Source organism: Vicugna pacos, chromosome 33 (assembly GCF_048564905.1).
Source record: "Vicugna pacos chromosome 33, VicPac4, whole genome shotgun sequence".
NCBI classification, from domain to species: domain Eukaryota; kingdom Metazoa; phylum Chordata; class Mammalia; order Artiodactyla; family Camelidae; genus Vicugna; species Vicugna pacos.
Genome location: NC_133019.1, coordinates 20,902,943 through 20,925,586, shown reverse-complemented (window position 1 = coordinate 20,925,586; position 22,644 = coordinate 20,902,943). Strand labels below are relative to the sequence as shown.

General features: G+C 34.3%; 1 protein-coding gene and 1 pseudogene across 1 annotated transcript in view; both read right to left on the bottom strand.

Annotated features, from left to right (window-relative positions):
- Positions 1-22,644, bottom strand: part of GUCY1A2 (guanylate cyclase 1 soluble subunit alpha 2) — a 252,611-nt gene that overhangs the window by 5,486 nt on the left and 224,481 nt on the right. The gene's annotated exons all lie outside the window — the stretch shown is intronic.
- Positions 7,850-21,308, bottom strand: LOC102535567 (HIG1 domain family member 1A, mitochondrial pseudogene; annotated as a pseudogene).

The window sequence follows — 22,644 nt, the reverse complement described above, 5'->3', positions numbered from 1 at the left end:
TACTTTTTTCATCTTTATTCTGTATTTATCATTGTTTAGCATGGTGGCCAGACACATGCTAAAGTCCCTATTCATCAAATAAAAACACAGTTATAGTCACCACCCTGTCCTTAACTGAGCTGGGAATTTTGGTGCTAATACATTTTTAAAGAAAACTTTGAAACAAAGCTTTCCTACCTAATCAGAAATTCAATTTATCAAAATTCTCTATGTTTTGCTAGTTCAAGTTAAATATCTTTTCTTATTAGTATTTTGTTTTCCTCAGATAAATATCCGGGAGTGGAATTGCTGGGCGATACGGCAGTTCTACTTTTAATATATCTGAGGAATTTCTATACTGTTTTCCCGAATGGCTGAACTAATTTACACGCCCCCCCCAACAATGAATGAAGGTTCCATTTTCTCCACATCCTTGCAAGCACTTGTTATTTGTTGTCATTTGGATGATAGCCATTCTGACAGGTGTGAGGTGATATCTCATTGTGACTTTGTTTTTTATTTCCTTGATGATTAGTGATGTTGAGCATCTTTTCTTGTGCCTGTTGGTCATATGTGTATCTTCTTTAAAAAATATGTCTGTTTAGGTCCTCTCCCAGATTTTAAATTTGTCTGTCTGTTTTGTTGATGTTGAGTTGTAAGTGCTCTTTGTATATTTTGGATATTAACCCATTGTTGGATAAATAGTTTGCAAATATCTTCTCCCATTCCCAATATTTTTATTTTGTTGATAGTTTCCTGATAGTTTACTTTGCTGTGCAAAAAGTTTTTAGCTTGATGTAATCCCATTTGTTTATTTATTTGCTTTTGTTTCCCTCGCCTAAGGAGACATATTAAAAAAAGATATATATACAGCTAAGATTGATGACAAAGATCATACTGGCTATGTCCCCTCCTAAAACATTTATTACAATTTCAGGTCTTATACCTATGTCTTTAATCCACTTTGAATCTATTTTTTTATGGTGTGAAAATTAGTCTAATTTGATTCTTCTGCATGTAGCTGTCCAGTTTACCCAACACCGTTTATGTAAGGTGTTGTCGTTCCCACATTGCATGTTCATGCCTCCTTGCTGCAGATTAATTGACTATATGAGTGTGGGCTTAGTTCTGGGCTCTTTATTCTGTTCTATTGACCTTTTGGTCTGTTTTTGTGCCAGTACTATACTGTTTTGGTTATTGTTGCTTCATAGTATAATTTGAAATCAGAGAGTATGATACCGCCTTAAGATGATTTTGGCTACTCTGGGTCTTTTGTGTTTCCATACAAACTTTAGAATTACTTGTTCTAGTTCTGTGAAAAATGACATTGGTGTTTGACAGAAATTGCACTGAATCTGTAGATTGTCTAGAGTAGTATGATCATTTTAATAATATGAGTTCTTCCAACTCATAAGCATGGTGTATCTTTTCATTTGTTTCTTATAGTATTCTGAGTATGAGTCTTTTAGCTCCCTAGTTAGATTTATTCTTAGGTATTTTATTCTTTTTGATGCAATTGTAAAAATAAATTTCTTAATTTTTCTTTCTGACAGTTTGTTAGTGGTATAGAAATTCAACAGAATTCTGTATATTGATTTTGTGCCTTTCAACATCACCAAATTCATAGATAAGTTCTAATAGTTTTCTTTTGTGGCATCTCTAGTATTTCCTATGTTTATTATCATGTAAACAGCTCATACAACTTAATAACAAAGAAACAAGCAACCCAATCCAAATATGGGCAGAAGACCTAAACAAGCAATCCTCCACTGAAGAAATACAAATGGCCAACAGGCACATGAAAAAAGTGTTCAATGTTGCTAATTATCAGAGAAATGCAAATCAAAACTACAATGAGATATCACCTCACACCCCTCAGAATGGCCATCATTAGAAAGTCCACAAACAATAAATGCTGGAGAGGGTGTGGAGAAAAGGGAACCCTCCTAAACTGTTGATGGGAATGTAGCTTGATTCAGCCATTATGGAAAACAGTATGGACATTCCTTAAAAAACTAAAAATAGACTTACCCTGTGATCCAGCAATTCCACATCTGGGCATATATCCAGAGGCAACTTTAATTTGAAAAGATACATGCACCCCAATGTTCATAGTAACACCATATACAATAGCCAGGACATGGAAACAACCTAAATGTCCATTGACAGATCACTGGATCAAGAAGTTATGGTATATTTATACAATGGAATACTACTCAGCCATAAAAAAGAATAAAATAATGCCATTTGCAGCAACATGGATGAACCTAGAGATCGTCATTCTAAGTGAAGTAAGTCAGAAAGAGAAAGAAAAATACCATATGATGTCACTCATACACAGAATCTAAAAATAAAAGCAAAAAGAAAAGAAAAAGAAAGAGCACTATTGAACTCATCCACAAAACAGAAACAGACTTGCAGACATAGTAAACAATCTAATGATTACCAAGTAAAAGGAGGTGGGAATTTGGGAGTCTAGATTTTCAAATGTTAACCACTATATATAAAAATAGATAAAAAACAAAATTTTTTCTGTATAGCACAGGGAACTATATTCAATATCTTGAAACAACCTTTAATGAAAAAGAATATGAAGACAAATATATATGTGTGTGTGTTTATTTATATATATGCATGACTAGGACATTATGTTGTACACCAGAAATTGATACACTGTAACTGACTATACTTTAATAAAAATACATACATTTTAAAATTTAAAGTCATTTTGTCTGATATAAGTATCACTACCCTGGCTTTCTTTTCATTTCCATTTGCATGGAATACTTTTTCCCATGCCCTCACTTTCAGTCTGTTGTGTGTCTTCAGATCTGACAGTCTCTTATAGGCCACAAATAAAAGGATGGTGATTGTCTATACTTTCAGCCACTGTATGTCTTTTCATTGGAGCATTTAGTGCATTTACATTTAAAGTAATTATTGATAAGTGTATACTTATTGCTATTTCATTAAATATTTAGGGGTTGTTTTTGTAGTTCTTTTTCTTCCTTTTTTCCTCTTTGCTCTCTTTCCTTGTGTTTTGATGACTATAGTGTTACGTTTGGAATTTTTTCCCTTTTTTTGGTGTGCATCTGTATAGATTTTTGGTTTGTGATTCCCATGAGGCTAATATATAGCAAGCTATATATACATGATTATATTAGATCATTGATCTCTTAAGTTCAAACACACTTAACAACCCTGAATTTTTCTCCTCCCACCCACTATTTCGAGTATCATATTTTACATCATTTTGTCTTGTGTATCCTTTAACTACTTAGTAGGTATAGTTGGTTTTACTGCTTCTATTTTAACTTTCCTACTTACTTTATGTGTGACTGATTTACTAATTGACTATAAATTTCCCTTTCCAATGACATTTTTCTCTTTGTAATTTTCATATTTCTAGTTTTGACCCTTTCTTTTCTGTTTAGACAAGGCCCTTGAGCATTTCTTGTAAAATTGGTTTTGTGGTATTGAGCTCTTTCAGCCTTTTATTGTCCGTAAACCATTTTGTCTCTTCTACAGATCTGAACAAGACCTATGTAGCGTGTTCTTGGTTGCAGGTTTTTTCCTTTCATCACTTTGACTAGATCATGACACTCCTCTGAAAAGTCAGCTGGTAGCCCTATGGGAGTTCCCTTGTACATAACATGTTGCTTTTCCTTTTCTGCTCTTAATATCATTTCTTTAATTTTTGCCATTTTAATTACAATGTGTCTTGGTGTGATCCTCTTTGGGTTTATCTTGTTTGTGACTTTCTGTGTTGTCTGGACCTGGATGTATGTCACTCTTCCCAGGTTAGGGAAGTTTTCAGGCATTAGTTCTCCAAATATGTTCTCTGCCTCTTTCTCTCTCTTCCGCTACTTGGACTCCTATAATGCAAGTATCAGTATGCTTTATGTTGTCACTGAGGTCTCTAAAGCTCTCTTCTTTTTTTTAAAAAAAAATTATTTTTCTGTTGAGTGGGACTGATTTCCACAACTTTAAGTTTCCTTAAAGGCCCATTATCAACAAACAGGATTCCACATAAGCTACATTCCTCCCTCCCTATATAGTAAGCCCCCTAATTTCTCTGTCTTTACAGTTTGTCTACCTTACGAAGGTCTTTATATTTTGCTATAATTGAGGTTTTTCTGGCAGAGAAAAATGAAATTGGGGTTGTATCTATGAATGTGCATGTAACTGTCTGAAAGAAGGGTGCAGTAGCTGCTTTGGAAGCCAGGACATAAATAATTCACTGGACTTTGGCTGGGAGGAAACTTTTCAAAATGAATCAACTTCTTGACATTTTAAATACATCTAATATATACTAAAAAAAAAAAATCACACAGACAGCAGCTTTTATGGGGTTTTATTCTTTTATAAGTAATTGTTTTGGTACCAATAAATTTAATACAGTTTTAAATTTCAATTATAAAAATGAGAGCACATAAGGATAAATTGATCCAAACTCCTGTAATATCCAGGATTTAGCAGCTTTTGTATATGTGAACACTAACATGCAATATTCAGATGATTTCCAATAGGAAAATCTGAATGAGTTACTGACGGTCTGTGCAGGAGGCCAGGGGAACTATTTCACACAGCATGCCTGGTGATGATGAGTCACAGTGCTGAATAAATGATCAAATGTGTACAAAGGGATTAGGAATTTATACACTGATCACTCCAGACCTTCTGATCCCCTCGGAAATGCTTTAAGTCCAAGTGCCTGTGCTGGCTCTAAAGTTCTGCCTAATAATCCATTTTTCAGCAACTCAGGACTGATTATAAAATCTACATAAATCTAAATTAATCTCCAAGTGTAACCCTCAACTAGTTAATTACAACCTGGGAGTTTCAACATGTTTAATGAGTGTTTGGAAGCCAACAAATCCTAGTTTACTCGCTTGTCACCATTCCTCCTCTCAACAGAGTTTTTTTTCTACAAACTGATTTTCAAGATTCACCACTGCTTTGGATCATTGGATGGCCCTCAAGCACGTCCATGGAGGTCCATGGAGCTGCTCCCTCGCTGCTTTGTCATGAAGCTGGTCTCTGATTCCCTTGGCTCTTGTTTGAATGACCCTCTGTTTTTGCTAAGCTTTGTGCTATGCTATATTCTGTCTTAGAAAAGGACATGAAACTTAATCATACTGAGGTACAAAGAACCTAAATTTAATTTCCAATTGTAACACAAGACCCAGAGTTTTAAAAGAGTAATGGAATTGTAACAGTGATAGTTCAGACATCCCATTCTAGAATTTATTGTCTCTCCAGCTTATATTTCAACTGTCATACATAAGTACAGCTGGCATAAGTGTGGTCATGTACAAAGTCAAGGTCAAAATTTGACCTTTTACCCCTCTATGCCCTTTCCTCCAATTCTGTACTTTGATTTGATTGTTAATTATGGAGGTCTTTAGGGCTGATTGCTATGTATATTTCTTATACTTCTTCAAGACTGTAGAATTAGGAAAGACATTCAGTCATGCAATTCACAAGGCTTTACCTTCATGCAGTTTTCTGGTCAGTGAGTTCAGCAGTCAACCAGTCAACAGTTAGTTCCTAAATGCCTTCTAGCAGCTAAGTGCTGAGCCAATTCATTCCTAGTTTTGATCATAATAGTTATGGGGCAGGAGAGGACTGAGATGGAAAAAAGAAGAAATTTTGACTTGCTGAAAGTGTCTTTCTATAAAGTGTTTTTTCTTTGTTTTTTGCTTTTAGCTGAGCTGATGCCATGGGTAACTCTCTAGAACTAACCTTGCTGAAATTAATCGATCTAAGTTCCAGCCCTAAATAGTGACCAACCAGTATGTACAGTCCTCTAACACCTGCATGTTTAAAATCATCATGCAAGATTGGAAAATCTTTTGTTTGTGTCCACAAATGAAAAGGTCTATACAATATGCAAAGTTATGAGAGAGCAGCAACTCAGAATGCTATCCACCAGAGTAATCACAAATCACAAATCACAAATCTCCTCGTTACCATGCTACTGCTCACTAAAGAATGCATTAAGACCAAGGCAAGAGACAGTAATATATCATGCATGTTGCATGGCTGAGGTTTAGAAAGCATATGTGGATAGTGACCTTTTGAAGACTGAATATCTGAAACATCTTTACTTCACTCTCCTCTCAACTCGATTGGTTTGATCCATCATTAAATTCTTATTTGGAAATTAAAGTCAGATATTGGTTTCCTATTCCATCATCTTTCTGTCTTTGGTTTTATAAAAATTAGTGATAATGATGCTTCAATGCATCTTTTTTATTCATTAAAATAACCACTAGTGGAATCTTTTGATATAGAAAGTTTTATCTTTCAGTTCTGAGAATTTTTTTGTTATTTCTTTGATAATTTTTTATGTTTATTCTGTATTTTCTTCTGGATTTTTGCTTAGTTAGATATTGCACTTAGTAAATTGAGCCTCCAATTTGTTGCCTTTTCTCCCTGATTTACTTGCTCATTTTTCTATTCTATTTTCTGCAAGATTGCCTCCAATATTAACTTCTAATTCTTACATAGAATTTTGAAGCTTCAGATATCACGTTTTTAATTGTCAAGAGCTCATTCTTAATATATGATTGTTTCTTTTTTTAATGTGCTTTCTTGTTACTTACTATCTTAAATCTATGACACTATTAATCATCCTTTTAATGAGTTTTCTTTTGTTCTTTCTATTGCCTCTGTGTCCTCCAAATGCTCACTGACTAGTTGCTGTTGTTGGGGGCTGTTTTTGGCTGTGATTGTTTGCTTGTTTATTCTGGTCTTTCTCTCTCATGTTAAAGTCCTTCCCTTGGGCTAATTTGTCCAAGTAATAATGTTCCAGTTATATCCATGGCATTACACCTGGCTTCCAGCATTCTGGAAGCTGAATGGAGGAAATGAACTGGGAATCTCACTGTTCAGTATAAACTTTTACTTAATTGTCTGCCCAAATTTAGAGCCATTTTGATTCAATATCTCAAGAAAAATAAACATATACCTCTAGAGGTTTTTGTCTCCCCAAATCTACTCTTTCTAAATAATATAGTTTTAGATAGGCACATGGCTTAAATAAGCACCCAGCTAGAAAACACATTTTTCAAAATTCCTTGGAACTGAGTTTCTGAATGACTATTAGTTTCCTACAATGATTCACTTGCAAGCAAGTGCTCAAGATTTGAATGTCAGAAGTGAAGTAGATTCCATTTTCCTTTGGCAACTATTAACACTGGCTATCAAGATTATAATTTTTCAGAAGAAGGTTCCAGTTTGTAGCTTCCTGAGTGTCAGTAAAATGACCCTGTATTGGTGACTTTTTCAGCCAACCTCCTAATCACTGGACTACATATTTAGGCATCCCCTTCTCAGCTTCCTGACATTCAAAGTTAGTAGGGCTGTGGCCATGGCTCCAGACTTAAATCATTACAGCTCAGAGGTCTGACCGGCCATTTTATATTTTACAGAAATCATCTCAAGATACCCAGTTTAAGTCAACAGTGTCTGTGCTAGCATTGTAAAGTTTCAGCTAATCCTTACCTTCATAATTGTACTATTATGAATTGGTTTTTTATGCAATGATCATGTCTTTAAAACTAACATTTATTCTTATTTTTAAACTAAAGCACAAATCAAGAAAATAAAAAAAATTATCAATGATAATTTTTTAAAAAGATACCCAGTTTAGAATCTGCTCTTTTTAACCCTTTCATGATCCTGTAAGTATATCATTCATTGTATTAAATATCTTCCTTCTTAAAATACTTGGGATGGCTCTACTTCCTGTACTTCTTCTGGAGTTTCTCTCAGTTATATGTTGGGCTTTGTAAATTAATTCTCTGATTAGTTTTTCTCCCCCAACCCCCCTCTCTCTCTCTCTGTGACAGGCTGACATTTAGATTTAGAGTGCATATGCTTGACTCTTATCTGTGCCTTCCTCTGTAGGACCTGACACTTCAGCTTCTTCCTCTGTATTAAGCAAAATGCCATTCATGTGTTTACTTCCCATCTTGCTCTCTTCCACTGTTAAGTCTTTTTCCCTTTGTAAGTACATCTTAGGAGAGGGCTGTACTTCTTTTACATCTTTACTATCATTTAACTATTATTTCAGAAAAGATGAATGATAAACTGAGGTATTTAATCTGCTATATTAAATCTGAGCTTTCTGTTAATTGCCAATTATTTATCTGAATATGTTTTTGCTAGGGAATGCATTTGGACTATTATGAAGGCATGAGGCACTATGTCTTTGAGTGCTGGACAAGGATGACAGTTACAAGAAAGGAAAATGAAAAAAGATTTAAATTCTTTGTGGTTTTCTAAGTGTTTTGTAGTTTCCAGTTTTTTCCTGGTCCCCTTCTTCTGCCCATCTGAGTGGGAGAAAAGGGGTTCTGCTCTGTATTTCTGCTTTATGTGCCACTGCTCCAAAATCTGAAGCAGTTTGAAGCTAGGCCCAATGAAAGTACAGTTACTGAATCAGACAGTCTAAAAATCCCCTGAAATTCAATGATTCATTCCTTGGAAATAACAATCCCATCCAAATAAGGAAAGTCAGACTATGGCTCACTATGAAATGAAACAAAAGGATTTCACCACATCTGTATGCATTTTAAGATTACAACCATTTTAAGTTGCAGATTTGGGGGGCAATTTTATAGAGTTGTCAGTTTGTGGGTTTTAAAATTCAAGTAAATGGATAATTCTCATAAAAAGAGCGTATCCCTGTATGTTCCTGAAAAGTACAAGGTAGCCACAGAGGCTCTCGGGGACACCTGGGTGCATTTCTTTCTGTACCCATCTTGAGTTAACTACTGATAACACAGTTTGCTCACTATGGATTCTATGGTTTTGTGCCTGGTGCTTTCCAGAGAGCACATTTTGGCATGCGTTTCCTTTGTAGATGGCAAAACAAATGCTTCTTAAATTCTTAATTCCAGGATGCTAAATAGCGAAAGATGATTCTGCTCTATTGGTTCCTGTGAACATCGTCAGCTTTCACTTTGAGCAATCTAAAAGTCCCATTCAACTGACTAAATACCAAAGAGAGCTGAAATTCAAAGCACTCACTCAAAACTTTTACATGTCGGCAGGCAAAACCTTAAAAAGAGGTGGCAAATGAGTGATTAGAAAAGATAACTGTAATCTGTTCTTGTAAATTAAATAATTTCCTCACTTTATTTTTTTTTTTACTCCTCGACCGAACTGATTTCTTAGACAAATCCAACATCACATTAGTCTTTCTGTGTAAAAGACAAGGAAATGAGTGGAAAGAAAAACTATGCACATTTTTTTAAAGGACAATTTTCGTTGATTTCATTATTTAAAAATTAGAAGCAGAAACAATTTTAAAGAATTCTATGCTCTCTATTTTATATATTCCTGAACCAATCAGTAGAATTAGCCTAGATACATTGTAAGGAAAACATACAGAGTTATAATGATTACAGTCCCAAATAAAGCAAATTAGCCTGAAGAAAATATTTAGGAGCTAGAAAACAAAAAGCAAACATTTTTCTTTTCTTCAACAGTTTAACCTCCTCCTCTTCCTCCTTCTTCTTCCCTTTTTTAAAAAAAATACGTTCACTTACTTCAATTACAACTACTATCTTATCACCATGGAATACAATTTCAGGTTAGACCAGAGGATTTCACAAATGTGACAAAGCATTCTGCAGTATACCAAAGTTTGTATATAATGTCTGACCAAACCAGTTTGCTCATAAATCATTAACGACTTCCATTATAAGTAATTTATTTAGTTTAACATGTATGATTCTTAGAAAATAAACATACTACATACATTTAAAAAGTGTTTCTCGTTTACCTTTGCATTAGCACTTAACATACATATTTCTTTTTCAAGATAATGTTTAAAAATTATTCTAAAACAGCAGCAGCAAAATAGAATTCTGCAATAATAAAAGAGCAAAATCGGAGCCCATAATTAAGTTATTCTCATATTTACAAGTATAATTCTGATATAAATGCTACTTCTAAGTAGCTCTGTTATCAGCTTTTCAGGTTTGGTTTAAACACATATACACTGTCAGTTGCAGTGATGCTTATAATATTATATTCCATTTGTTGTTCTGGAAGGGTTTGTCAAGAACCAACCAGGCCTAAAAACTGAATGCCACAAGGCAAATAGAATTCCTACATAACATCGAAAGTATGTGATATTCTGCTGCAACTGGGGGTACTTCAAGATTGACTTGTATTCTTCTTTAGAATAATTTCATGAGAAGTGCTTAAGAAGGTGGGCATTCTACCATTACCATGTGCATTTAAAAGTGACATGTTTACAGTAGTTAATGATAGATGCATGTTTATTGCCATTTTGAACTTAGTTTTGCAGTTGATTTGGTATTTCCTCTTTGTTCCTTTCTGTTTCCTTTTGTGGTTTGATAATTTTCCTTTATATTATCTTGGATTTTTTTTTTTTTTTTTAGTTTTTGTGACTCTATTGTAAGTTTTTGACTTGTGGTTACCCTTTTTTGTACATATATTAACCCATTACTACAACTGTTTGTATTAAACATAGTAATATAAGCTCAAACTCATCCTATTGAGAACAAAAAATTTAAAAAAGAAAAAAAAACTATGTTTTCTTGCTCCCCTCTCCCACTTTTAATGATTTAGATGTCTTCCTTTACAATTTCATTTTTATTCTGTTATAATTCTGCCAGGGGGAGGATGGTGAAGGGACAGACTGGGAGTTCAAAATTTGTAGATACTGACAGGTATATAGATAAACAAGTTTATGCTGTATAGCACAGGCAAATATATATAAGATCTTGTGGTAGCTCATGGTGGAAAAGAATGTGAAAATGAATATATGTGTATTCATGTACGACTGAAAAATTGTGCTCTATACCAGAAATTGACACAGCATTGTACTGACTATAACTCAATAAAAAAATAAAAATAAAAAATAAAAGTGACATGTTTCTTACGTGCTAATTTGACTCCCTGAACGACCTGGTTAGTGAACTAGTCACCAGTAATTTAGTGACCGAGCAAATCAAGCCTGCAAGAAAGGAAGCCAGTTCCAAATTACCATGTTATTTTCTGTGAAATTCAATCTATTTTCAACATAAATATATAACCTCAGTATGAGATGTCTGACTAAAGCAAGCACCACCAACAAAACAAGACAGCATCTCCTCTAAGGTTTACATTTGCCCAGGATTCCTGATACATGGAATAGCCCATATCAAGTGTCACTGTTCCTACAACAAAGCCTTGGGCTGCCTTGCACATGTGAGTCAGGTGAATGGATACTTTAGTATTTCCCCTGCTCTTCCATTTATATAATCCATATACAACAATTGCTCTAAAACCTGCCATTCCAATGGGGACAAATGGTGTCCCTCTAGCTTTTCAGATACACTTAGATCCCTGGTCCTCACCATATGAAGGAAGAGAAACACCTGTGTTGGCTGACACAGTGTGTGAAGACCCTTCTGAGAGCTACACAACTTCTCACACTTCAATCCATTTCTTTCACCTACCTCTTCTTGAACAATATTTTACAGCAAACCTTCCTTGCAAATTCTGCTAAAGGGATGCTTTTCAGAAATAATAATTTTTGTGTAGAGAAACTATGGTAAGGTAGTAACTAGGAATGAGACAGGAGAAGTTGGCATAAACTCTGTAAATCTGATCCCTTACATTTTAGGTTTCCTCCCCTACAGGCAACATAGGAATAAATTAGCTAATAACACTGGTTAAGTCATTTAAATTCTCTGGATCTCAATTCCTTGTGGGAAAAGATTTTTATCTAATTTATTCCAAAGATTATTTATTACTCTAACATCTAGTGGAGGCTGAGAATTTATACACTACTCTAATTAGAGAGGGTCGTGGAAAGCAACATAACCGATGAGTTTTAGACTTGCAAATCTGAGGAAGCCTCAAGATCTCCAGAGAAAACATTGCTGTGTTGGCCAACACCATAAAAGCTGATTATGGAGCAATTTTTATTTAGTAATGGGTGACTAATGCATGAGAATCTTTGCACTTTAACCAGAGCCATGAAAATAATTCTTAGCATAGCATTTAGAGAAGAGACTTCTCACATTTCACAAAGTGTTACACAAAAAAGAACAGTGAGACTGATTACTGAAACACTGAGTCCTAATTAAGAACTATTTCAATTTTCTAGTTTAAAAACAACTTCTCTTAACACATTTCATTTTCTTTTTTTATTGAAGTATACTTGATTTATACTATTGTGTTAGTCACAGGTGTAAAGCAAAGCAGTTCAGATATATATATATTCTTTTTCAGTTTCTTTTCCATTATAGATTATTATAAGATATTGAATACAGTTCCCTGTGCTATATAGTAAGTCCTTGTTCTTTATGTGTTTTATACATTGTAGTGTGTATATGTTGATCCCAAACTCCTAATTTATCCCAACCCCCTACTTTTCTCTTTGACCATCAGCTTGTTTTCTATGTCTGTGAGTCTTTTTCTGCTTTGTTAATAAGTTCATTTGTATCATTTTTTTTAGATTCCACATATAAGTGATATTATATATTTGCCTTTTGCTACCACAACGTACTCTATTTTATTACATCTTAAAATGTATTCTCACAATATAATTCATGACTATATTTTTTTGAAAGTGGACTGCTTAGTTTTGAGGGAAATTGAAACATATCTATTTACTTAATATAACAATCTAACATACAAACAATCCAATATAGTACAATATAAAATTTTGCAGATTCCTTTAAAGAACAATGTGCATAAATGAGGAAAAAGGAGGAAGAGAAATCAATTTAGAAAAAGTTTGATTACAGGCTAAATCTTAAAGACTTTTTAAAGTAAAGTTCATCAGGCACTATTATTTTTGAAAGTGAGTGAAAAATGGCTTTCCAGTTCCAAGGCCCATGTTGACCACACAATACACAGAATAGTTGTTTGATTTTGCCTAGTCAGTCCTGTAATTATTTCCTTAAAGATGTTCATACCTTACATGCTTTCCTTCTATTTCCACAACCTTAGTCCTGGTTGGCATAGAAGTCCACTATTATCTAACTTCAAAATTAGACTTAATTTAGAATTAAATTCTCAGTCTCACTAGATGTTAGAACTATAATAATTTTTTAAATAAACATTTTATTTTGGAATAATTTTAGATTTATAGAAGTGTGGCAAAGACAGTACAGTGAGTTCCCCTATATTCTTTACTCAGTTTCCCCAATGTTAACATTCTACATAACTCTGGTATATTTGCCATAACTAAGAAATTAATAGTACTATGTTATGAACTAAATACTTTATTTAGATTTCACTACTTTTCTACTAGTGTCCTTTTTCTTTTCCAGGAGTTAGTGTGAAACTTTTGGAAATAATATAGACCTATTTGTTTTTCCCTGACTTGTAAGGAAACAGAAGAGAAGATTATTCATGTGACTAATAACTAGGATCATACACTAACTAGTGGCAGAACAGTAATGTGAATTTCAGTCTCCTGACATCTTTTATTTGGTCATTAATTTATTTAATCAGCCAGAAACAATTTTTTAAAATTTCCAAATTATGGGCCATTTTGGAAATCTAACGATTAGAAAAAACATCTTTCCAGGAAAGTGCACATGTGAGTATGCACAGAAAATATGCCAGGAAACTCATAAACACACTAACCTTGAGACTGACTTAAATGCTATCCCATCCCCCAATACCTCAATAATACTACATTTATCCATGTTCTACTTTGGATTTTAAAACCAGATTTTACCTAAATTGGTTAGCCAAAAAGATGTTTAAAAATTACATTTCTACTTGACTTCTTTAGTTGAAATGTAAACATCTAAAAAATTCAAAAAGTATCTTCTACCCTGTGCTAATTGTGAAATAAACATTGACCTCCCAGTCTCCTGTAATGGTGACATTTTTTAGGAAAGGAAAAGGACAATATGTGTTGGTTTCCCCTCTTGCCTCAGATTATGCTCAATTATTTTAGTAATTTCATTTTCACTTTACAGCGATCTAAATAATATAAATAATTCAGCTAAACTTGGTATTATTTGTATACATATTATTTATGGCCAATAAAATAGCTATTTTTTGTACTTCATAGAAATTCCTTTTAGTGTGTGTGAAATGAGTAGATGTCTGCCATATAAGAACTATTGACACAAACTAGATTAGTGTCTAATTTTTGAACCCTAAGTAGGTAATTAACTTGCAGCATTACTGCCACGGGAAAAGAGAAACACTCTTCATACAGAGTAAGGACCAGCAACAGATCTACATTCAAACTAGAGTTTAATCATATAGACCAAATCTATGCTGAACAGTGAATAAAACCACACACACAAAAAATCAAAATTGCCAGTCCCAGTCTTTCATTTCATAGCTAGGAAATAATAACTAGTATTACATAGTACTTCTGTATTTTTGCATTGATTCTGATAGTTCATTTAAGCAATTAGACCTATAGAAGTGAGCCAATAGTTAGTTATATACAACGTTTACTATAAAAATAACTGCAGCATTATACTCTGACCCTCAAAGACCTCACTATTATGATCGTAAATGTGATGGTAATTATATGGAATCTTGAGTGGGATATTCTAAATTGTCAAAAATCAGACCAGACTTATTTTTAAAAATTAGGAAGGCTTATGATTTCCAGTCCTCAGAATCATACTTTCTGGGAAAAAATGCTATTTTGATACAGGAGGGAGACAAGGGAAGAAAGAGCAAAATAAAAATATCTAAATAAGTAGAATATCTTATTCAGTTTTGCCATATGTGACTTTTATTGACCTTTTTAATAGGATAACATTAATATTGTTGTAACTAAAAAATATATAGAAATATAATTCTTGATGCACAGCTTAATTTTTTCCTTCTGTAAACACTATGAAGTCATTTGTCTTTATTAATTATTTTTCTTGAAATTATATAGTGAGTATCATTTTTGCTGCTTCTACAAAGAATAAGATGATCAAAAAAATCACTTAAAAAATTAATAGGACAGTAAAATGCCAGCCCAAATACTGAAAAATACATAAATAAAGTCACTAATGCAGATAAACATTTTGATTTTTTTAAAAACACGAGGCTACAAGGAAACTACTAGGCAGAGTTTCTTGAAGCTCTTTGGCTATATTTCCCCACATTAAGTACTATAGGAAGAAGAATAAATATTTACAATATAGTATTTTACTCTTGTAATAATAGTAATATTGAAAGATTTTCTAGCTAGTGTTTTTAGCTAGGTTAATAACTATTCACTTTTTCATGCAAAGAGAACTGTACCCAAGTAGCCACCTTTCTTCAATTATTCCATGCATCTCTCAATATGCTAGAAAGATGCATTCCTCTAAATTGTCTATGAAGTAAAATTCTAAACATTATGACTCTATTCATACTGTGACTTTGATTGTGTGCATTAGACACAAAATGTTTTAGCATCACAGACACAAAAGACGCTTTTCTGCTCAACATGGTGGGGAGGACTCTATTTGCCACAGCTTTGTCATATATATTCATGTTCAGATCCAGAGTAAGAGATACTGATATGGTTAGAAATACGGAGATGCCAAATGAATATTTTAGGAAGAACGCTCCTCTTCTTTATCACCTTGAGTATGAAAAGAACTCCAAGAAAGCAAAAGTATTAACATGGGCATATTAATATGTACATAATAGGAAAGGAACAGAATCTCCCTTGCTCTGATTACAGCTTGCTCCATATGGCTGTCTTTACCACTGTCTTGCAGAAGAAATTCTCTCATCCAGACAGAGCATAGTCAGAAATTATTGTTCCTTATCATTAGTAATTGACCAACAGAGACAGTTGAGCTGTGGATAAGAACTCAGGCTCTAGAGTAAGGCAGCTATGGATTTGGATGCTGACTCCCACAATTATTTAGCTACGTGTTCTTGGTGATTTATTTAAACTTTCAAAGGCTCAGTTCCTTCTCATCTGAAAAGTGAAGATAATAACAATGCTTAACTCACAAGCTCACTGTGAAGATCAAACGAGGTAACGTGGAAAAAGTGATTATGGAGAAAAAGTAATTCAATATATGTTTGTTGTTACCATCGTAACATTTTAGAGCTAAAAGATATTTTAGAGTTCATCTAGGTAACTTCCCTCATTGTAGCGATGAGGGACCAAGCCCAGAACCATTACCAGGCTTGTCAAAAGCTACACAAAAAGTTAATCTCTGAACCAAGGTGAGATTTCAGTTCTCCTAATTCTTAGGCTAGAAACCTATTATACTAAACTCTAACGTGAACAATGTGGCTTGTGGAGTTTTAAGTTTGATGTTAGTGGTCTAAAGAAGCCTGCAAGTTAAATACTACAACTTTTTGAGTTTCCAGCTTTTTTAGAGATTATATAGGCCTAGCTATATCTAAGGGAAGATTGAGAAGTAAGGATACTGCAGCCATCATAAAAATTCTGTGTTTCTCAAGACTACTCCTTAATTTCCTCCTCAAGCCAAACATTCTACCGCTTCTTAAATAACAACAACAACAAAAAAAAAACAGTCCTTGTTATGGACTTAATGTTGGTGTCCCCCCAGAATTAATTTCTTGAAACCCTACCCCTCAATGTGATGGTATTAGGAGGTGGGGCCTTTAAGAACAAGTTAGAATTAGATGAAGTTATGAAGTTAAGAATAAGTTAGAATTAGATAGAGGTCATGGAATTGAACAGGATTAATGCCCTTATAAGGGTCATCAGAGCTTGCTCCTCTCTTTTTCTGCTACATGAGGATAAAAGGAGAAGTCAGCCATCTGCAAGCCACAAGAGAGTTCTCACCAGAACCCAACCATGCTGGCACCATGATTTCTGACTTCCAGCCTCCACAACTGTGAGAAATATATTGCTATATTTTTGGTAGAACTTCTTTAGCACTCAAAGAACTCATCTTGCAAAAGTCCTTTTCTTTCCCAGATTTTTAACATAGTGATATATGTATATATTTAAAGTTCTAAAAGATGAGACAGTATAAGTAGAATTGGGGGTACAGTTCTAGGCAGGTTTTAGACTTTAGATTTTCCCCTTGTTGTAAACAAAAAAGTCCATGTCCTAATCCCTAGAACCTATGAATATGTTAAGTTACATGGCAAAGATGAATTAAGGTTACAGGTGGAATTAAGGCTGCTAATTCTCTGACTTTAAAATGGGGAAATTATCCTGGATTATCCAATGGATTCAATGTAACCACAAAGTTCCTTAAAAGTAGAAGAGGGAGGAAGAAGAGTCAGAAAGAGTTGCAACAGTGGGAGCAGCATCAGAAAGATGCAAGATCAAAAGAGTAAGAAACTAACAGAATGGCTTTCCCTGATGCTAGAGCTATTTGCTGATTCAATCTGACTTAAAATTCTTGCAACTTTTCCCTTTTCTCTGACAAATCCCCATCTCTGCTTCACTTGCTCAATTGCATTTGTGCTAAACAACCCCCAAACTTTTCATTATATTCTCCACTCCCTATACATTCTTTACCCAGAATAGCTTATCCTTTAACCCAAAAGCTGTATTCCAGGAGGATGGTCACAGGCTGATAGCCTCAGAAGAATGAAGAGACCCTCCAGAGTTTCTCCATGACACCAGGTGGATTCACCAAGATTAAGAATACAGCACCCCAGAAAATGCCCTGATTGTTGCTGCCTCTCTATTCTGTTTTTTCTATAAAACCTCAGGACCCCAGCCCCTAGATGGATTCACTGTCTCTAAGGCATTAGCCTGCCTGGTAAAGCAATAAAGCTGTGCTTTTCTAATTCTCCCAGAACTCTGCCTCTGAGTCTCAATTTGCCTACAGAGTCCAGTTTTTCAGCAACAATATTATTTGCTTTATGATGGAGGAAGGGAGCCATGAACCAAGGAATGCAGGTGGACTTTTGAAGCTGGAAAAAGTCACAAAAACAGATTTTCTCCTAGAGATTCCAGAGAGAATGCAGTTCTGATGACACCTTGATTTTAGACCAGTGAGACCCATATCAGGCTTCTATTCTACAGAACTGTAACATAATACATTTGTGTCATTTAAGCCACCTTTGTTGTAATTTAATCAACATATATGTAATTATGCACTATAAGGGAGAAAAACTCAACACCCCAAAATGTTTCTTTGGTGTTTGAATTATTTTGAGCTGGAAACAACCAAGGCTGCAACAGACTCAGGAAGAAACTTTCATCTTCCCCCTAACTGCTTAAAGGAATATAGATAGGAGGCATGTTTCAGGAAAGGAGCTGTCACCATACATAACTATAGTACGAACTAGGTGTGGTAGACAGGGAGGAACCCAGCAAAATCTAGTTGTTAAAATTCCTTTCTATGTTCCATTGTCTCTGCATGGCCTAGTAAACATTTGTTAACCAAATACCTGCTTTTCCATCTCCATATCAGTTGCCTCCCGGCCTTGAATTCCCAAACCATTATCCTCAACATGGTCTTTTGTCTTTAGCTAAAGATGGTATTTAAGGTGAGGGTTTTGGCCATTTTGGAGAGATACTTAGTTTTCCTGAATCTTTCTCATGTATACATGTTATTAGACTTTTGTTTAATTTTTTCCTGTTAATCTGCCCCATTTCAATTTAATTCTTAGAGCATCCAGAAGACCCTGGAAGGATAGAGGAAAATATTTCTCCCCAACAGCATCTCTGCTGAAATTTGTGGATTTGCCATCAAAATAGCCAGTTTTAATCACATGATTAAGACTTAGTCATCAATAATACACCTTTGCTAATAAAAACTTGTAGGAATAAGCTGATTACTAACTAGCTCAGTTCTGAGTCAGCTCAAAATGCCTTTGGCCAAATTACTGAACTGAGTATTTCTTTGGAATTGTCAGATGAGGCCTGTAATCCAACTATCACATATCACTCAACATGGATAAACATAAAATGTGAGAATCAAGTACAGAAATAAGATAGTCTATTCCTTTATGGAACAAACATGTTGAAACAGTAAATGAATGTCTATTATGTTTCAAGGATCAAGAGCTTTATAAACTTCATCTTTAATCCTAACAATAATTTTCTGAAATAGGTACCAATATAAAGATGAGAAATATGGGCCCAAAGAAATTAAGTTCCTAAATTTCACATAGACAATACATTTTAGAGTCTGGATTTCAGCCTAGGAACTCTGATTCTGGTTCACTTAATCACCTATCCTGCTCCACTGTACATCGCCTGATGTGATGAGCTGTTTATACAAACTGGTCAGAAGGCAACTTGGTTTTAACCAAAGAAGAGGCCTCTCATAGTGAATGAAAAATAGGCATCCTGAAAAGTCTAGAATAGATCAATTTTTAAATGAGAAAAGCAAAAATACTTAAAGGTTAAGGATAATTTTATTTATCAAAGTAGTCAGACTCTACATTTTTAGTTTGCACGTAGCAAGGAAATACAATTAATTCTGCTCAAGCAAGTCACTTGGTTATCCATGCCATTTCAAAATCTGCTGAAACTGTCCTTAATATAAGCAGTTATTTCAACTTCACAGATTAGTAGCATGATGTTAAAACACAGTTGTTTGTAACATGTGCATTATTTTAAAATTCGGATGAGTGGGAACAAAGATGGGTGCAAACATAACATTTATTAGAGAAAAGTAAAAACATCAAACATGAAAAATAAAAAATTCAATGAAAATTTTATTTTTGTCCAGAAATAAAACAAAATAAAGTGCTCTAGGTGAAGAGGAAATGGTCCTTTGGCATTATCACATGCAACAAGAAGACTAACATGATGTCCAAAAAAATGAAGATTATTATATAAAAGTTATGAAGTGGATTTGAATTGTATTCCTTACGTACAAAATGAATTTTGATATAAACAACATCTGATTATTCCAATTCTAGTAACCTTTAGGAAACTCAATTATTTAGTCACATGAAATGTAAAGTAGCTTAACTTATGTAATGACTGGTAAGTAATGTTCATAGAAACACACTTTGAAATAATTAAAAATTAGAAAAACAAAACTTCAGAGTTCATCAATAGAGGAACAGATGCACAAAAATTAGAATATGACCTAATCATGTACTGGAATGTGTACAGTAATTAAAATGGTGAGCTAGAGCTAAATGTTTCAACAGGATAGATCTTAAAACATGACATTTTTTAAAAGTTAAAGAAAAGCTCATACAATAAATGTCACTTAGGCAAATTAAAACAAGTAAAATTCTATTGTTTATGGATACATAGGAGATAGTTAATGGATAAAACACTGGACTTTGAAACACACCAAATTCTTTAGGGCATTTGTCCCAATGAAAGAAAGGAAAAATCCCAAAGGAAATGTCTTAGTTATTTTGATTAAATAATACCTGAAGCGAATATAAAGTCTTAAACCAGTGGTGGGATCATGGGTTTTACATTATTCCTTTTAAATTTTAGTATTTCAAGATATTTATCAAAAATTTTTTAAATCAAGTACTTAAATATTTCAGGCAAAATGCATTTGGAATGAATTATTCAAAAAATTTATTTCACTTTCTCATAACATCTAAATAATCCACTCTCACAAAGTTTGTGGTATTTATACAATCTTACTAAAAATGAATTGAATATAAAACTCTGAAGATTTCAAAATAACCAGACAATATTGGACATTCTACAGCATTTAATTCAGGAAAGAAAACTGGAAATTTCAAGCTCCCATGAGCTTAATATTCAGTTTTATTTCACAAATTCCTATTTAATCTAAGAAATTTCAAGTCTGTCTCCTTATAGATCATATCCCTGAGAAGTCAGCCTGGCGTTCCACTTTGAACATCCTGGCAAAGGGAAGCGTGCTCTACCCTTGTGGGTTCATAAATCGCCTGTGCTGTGTGGAATAGAACAATTATACACAGCGGAAGCCTATAGGTTGGGGTATAAAAAACCAACAGAAAGTACTTAGGCACAAACAGATACAGAATCTGAAAACCCAGTCACACTGAGATCACGTCCCTAAATTTAATTTCCTGGAAACTTATCAGGAACCAAGGTGCATTGTTTTTAAAGGTATATCTCAAGTAGAAATGAATATCAAAGGTCACTGAATGCAGTCACTCTTCTGAAGCACGGGAAGACAAGCTGAAATAGCCAAGGCGTGGGGTTCCGGGGTCTGAGTAATTAGCCACATTTCCATCAAGGTAATGGGAATAGGACCACCTGCCTTCAGTCACTGGGGGTAATCAATTGCTGCCCTTCCCACCTGCTAATCTGTTCTTCTTTCTACAATCTTGGAGACCTTTTTAAAGTACAAATCTGGTCAAGTTGCTCCTCTGCAGAAACCTCCTCAACATCTCTGATTGCCCTTAGGGTTAAGCGGACTTACATTACCTTAACATGACTTACCAGCTTCAGCTGTTCTGACCTCAGTTTCTCTCTTCATCCTCGTTTCAGCCCACTCTTCCGCTTGCTCTAACACTCTAACCAGATTTTCTTGACCTCAGCACTAGTCTATCGCAATAAATTGTTTGCTTGGTTACATCCACTATCTGGTCTGTGGTTTCCTCCATGAAGGCAGAGGTCGTATTTATGCTGTTTATTGTTGTAATTTAGTTAGTATCTATCAGAGTGCTTGGAACATAGTAGGTACTTGGCAAGTATTTGTTGAGAGAAGAGAAGGAAGGAGGAACAGACAAAGGAAAGGGGTTATTTTGAGAACAGAATATTTATAATAGTGTTTTTATAAAATATTAGTAGGAATTACATGATTTGGGAACAGTCACATAAAGTACCTTTTGCAGTCTACCCAGATAGCAGCTCAGTGTACCCATCTATTACTCCTTCTGTTTGTTTTTTTTTTTTGTGGGGCAGCGGGGAGTGGGGCAAATCATAACAGAACAAAATGTTTCAATGTTGTGGTGGTTGAAATGATTCAGTTTTTCAGAACTTCTTGATCACCAAGGTCATTACAAACTCAACTAATGTGAAGAAGGAAAGCTCAGACAGCGCCCAAATGCACAGACGCTGTGTGGCTTGGGGGGTATCCTTCATTGGTCACTTGTAAACAAAGCTAGCGATGGCCATGACCTTCAAGCCCAGCGTGTGAACTCCTCACACAGTTGATCATTCTTTACACGTCATTTTTTTTAAAAATGAAGTTTCTGAAAAACTGCACTTACTTACACAAATATTAAACATAAGTATTAGCACCATGATGGAGAAAGTCATCACCATTGTAAAAGGATATAAAAGAGATGGTTGACTTTTTAGGAGATTTTCCTTACCCTGTGATCTAGAGCACAAATTACACTGATCTAGAGACACTTCCAAAATTCCATTTAGTGTGGGAATCATGATCAGATCATCTGCACTATGCCCTGAATTGTGTTAGAAAAATTGGGAGAAATTTAAAAGAGGCAAAACCCTTACATAAAAACTCTAAAAATGACACGTAGCTCTTAAGCAACTTTCTCTTGATTTGATAATTGTAATTTCTTCCCCTTTCTCATGTGCTCCTCAGGAATCTGGAAACTTGTCCTTTATCTAAAAGACTTTAACTTCCCTCTATATAGATGTGGTATCAAAAGCTTCAAAAGTATCACCATTTTTGTTTTTATAAATCAATATTTATTATCTGTGTATTTAAATTGTCTATTTCAGGGTTTTTTTTTTTTGGTAACCATATTAAAAAACATCAATGGTTGATATTTCTATTTCTACTGAAGTTTTGCAATGTGATTTCTAAGTCATTTAAGTCATGGAACTAATGAAATAGCTTG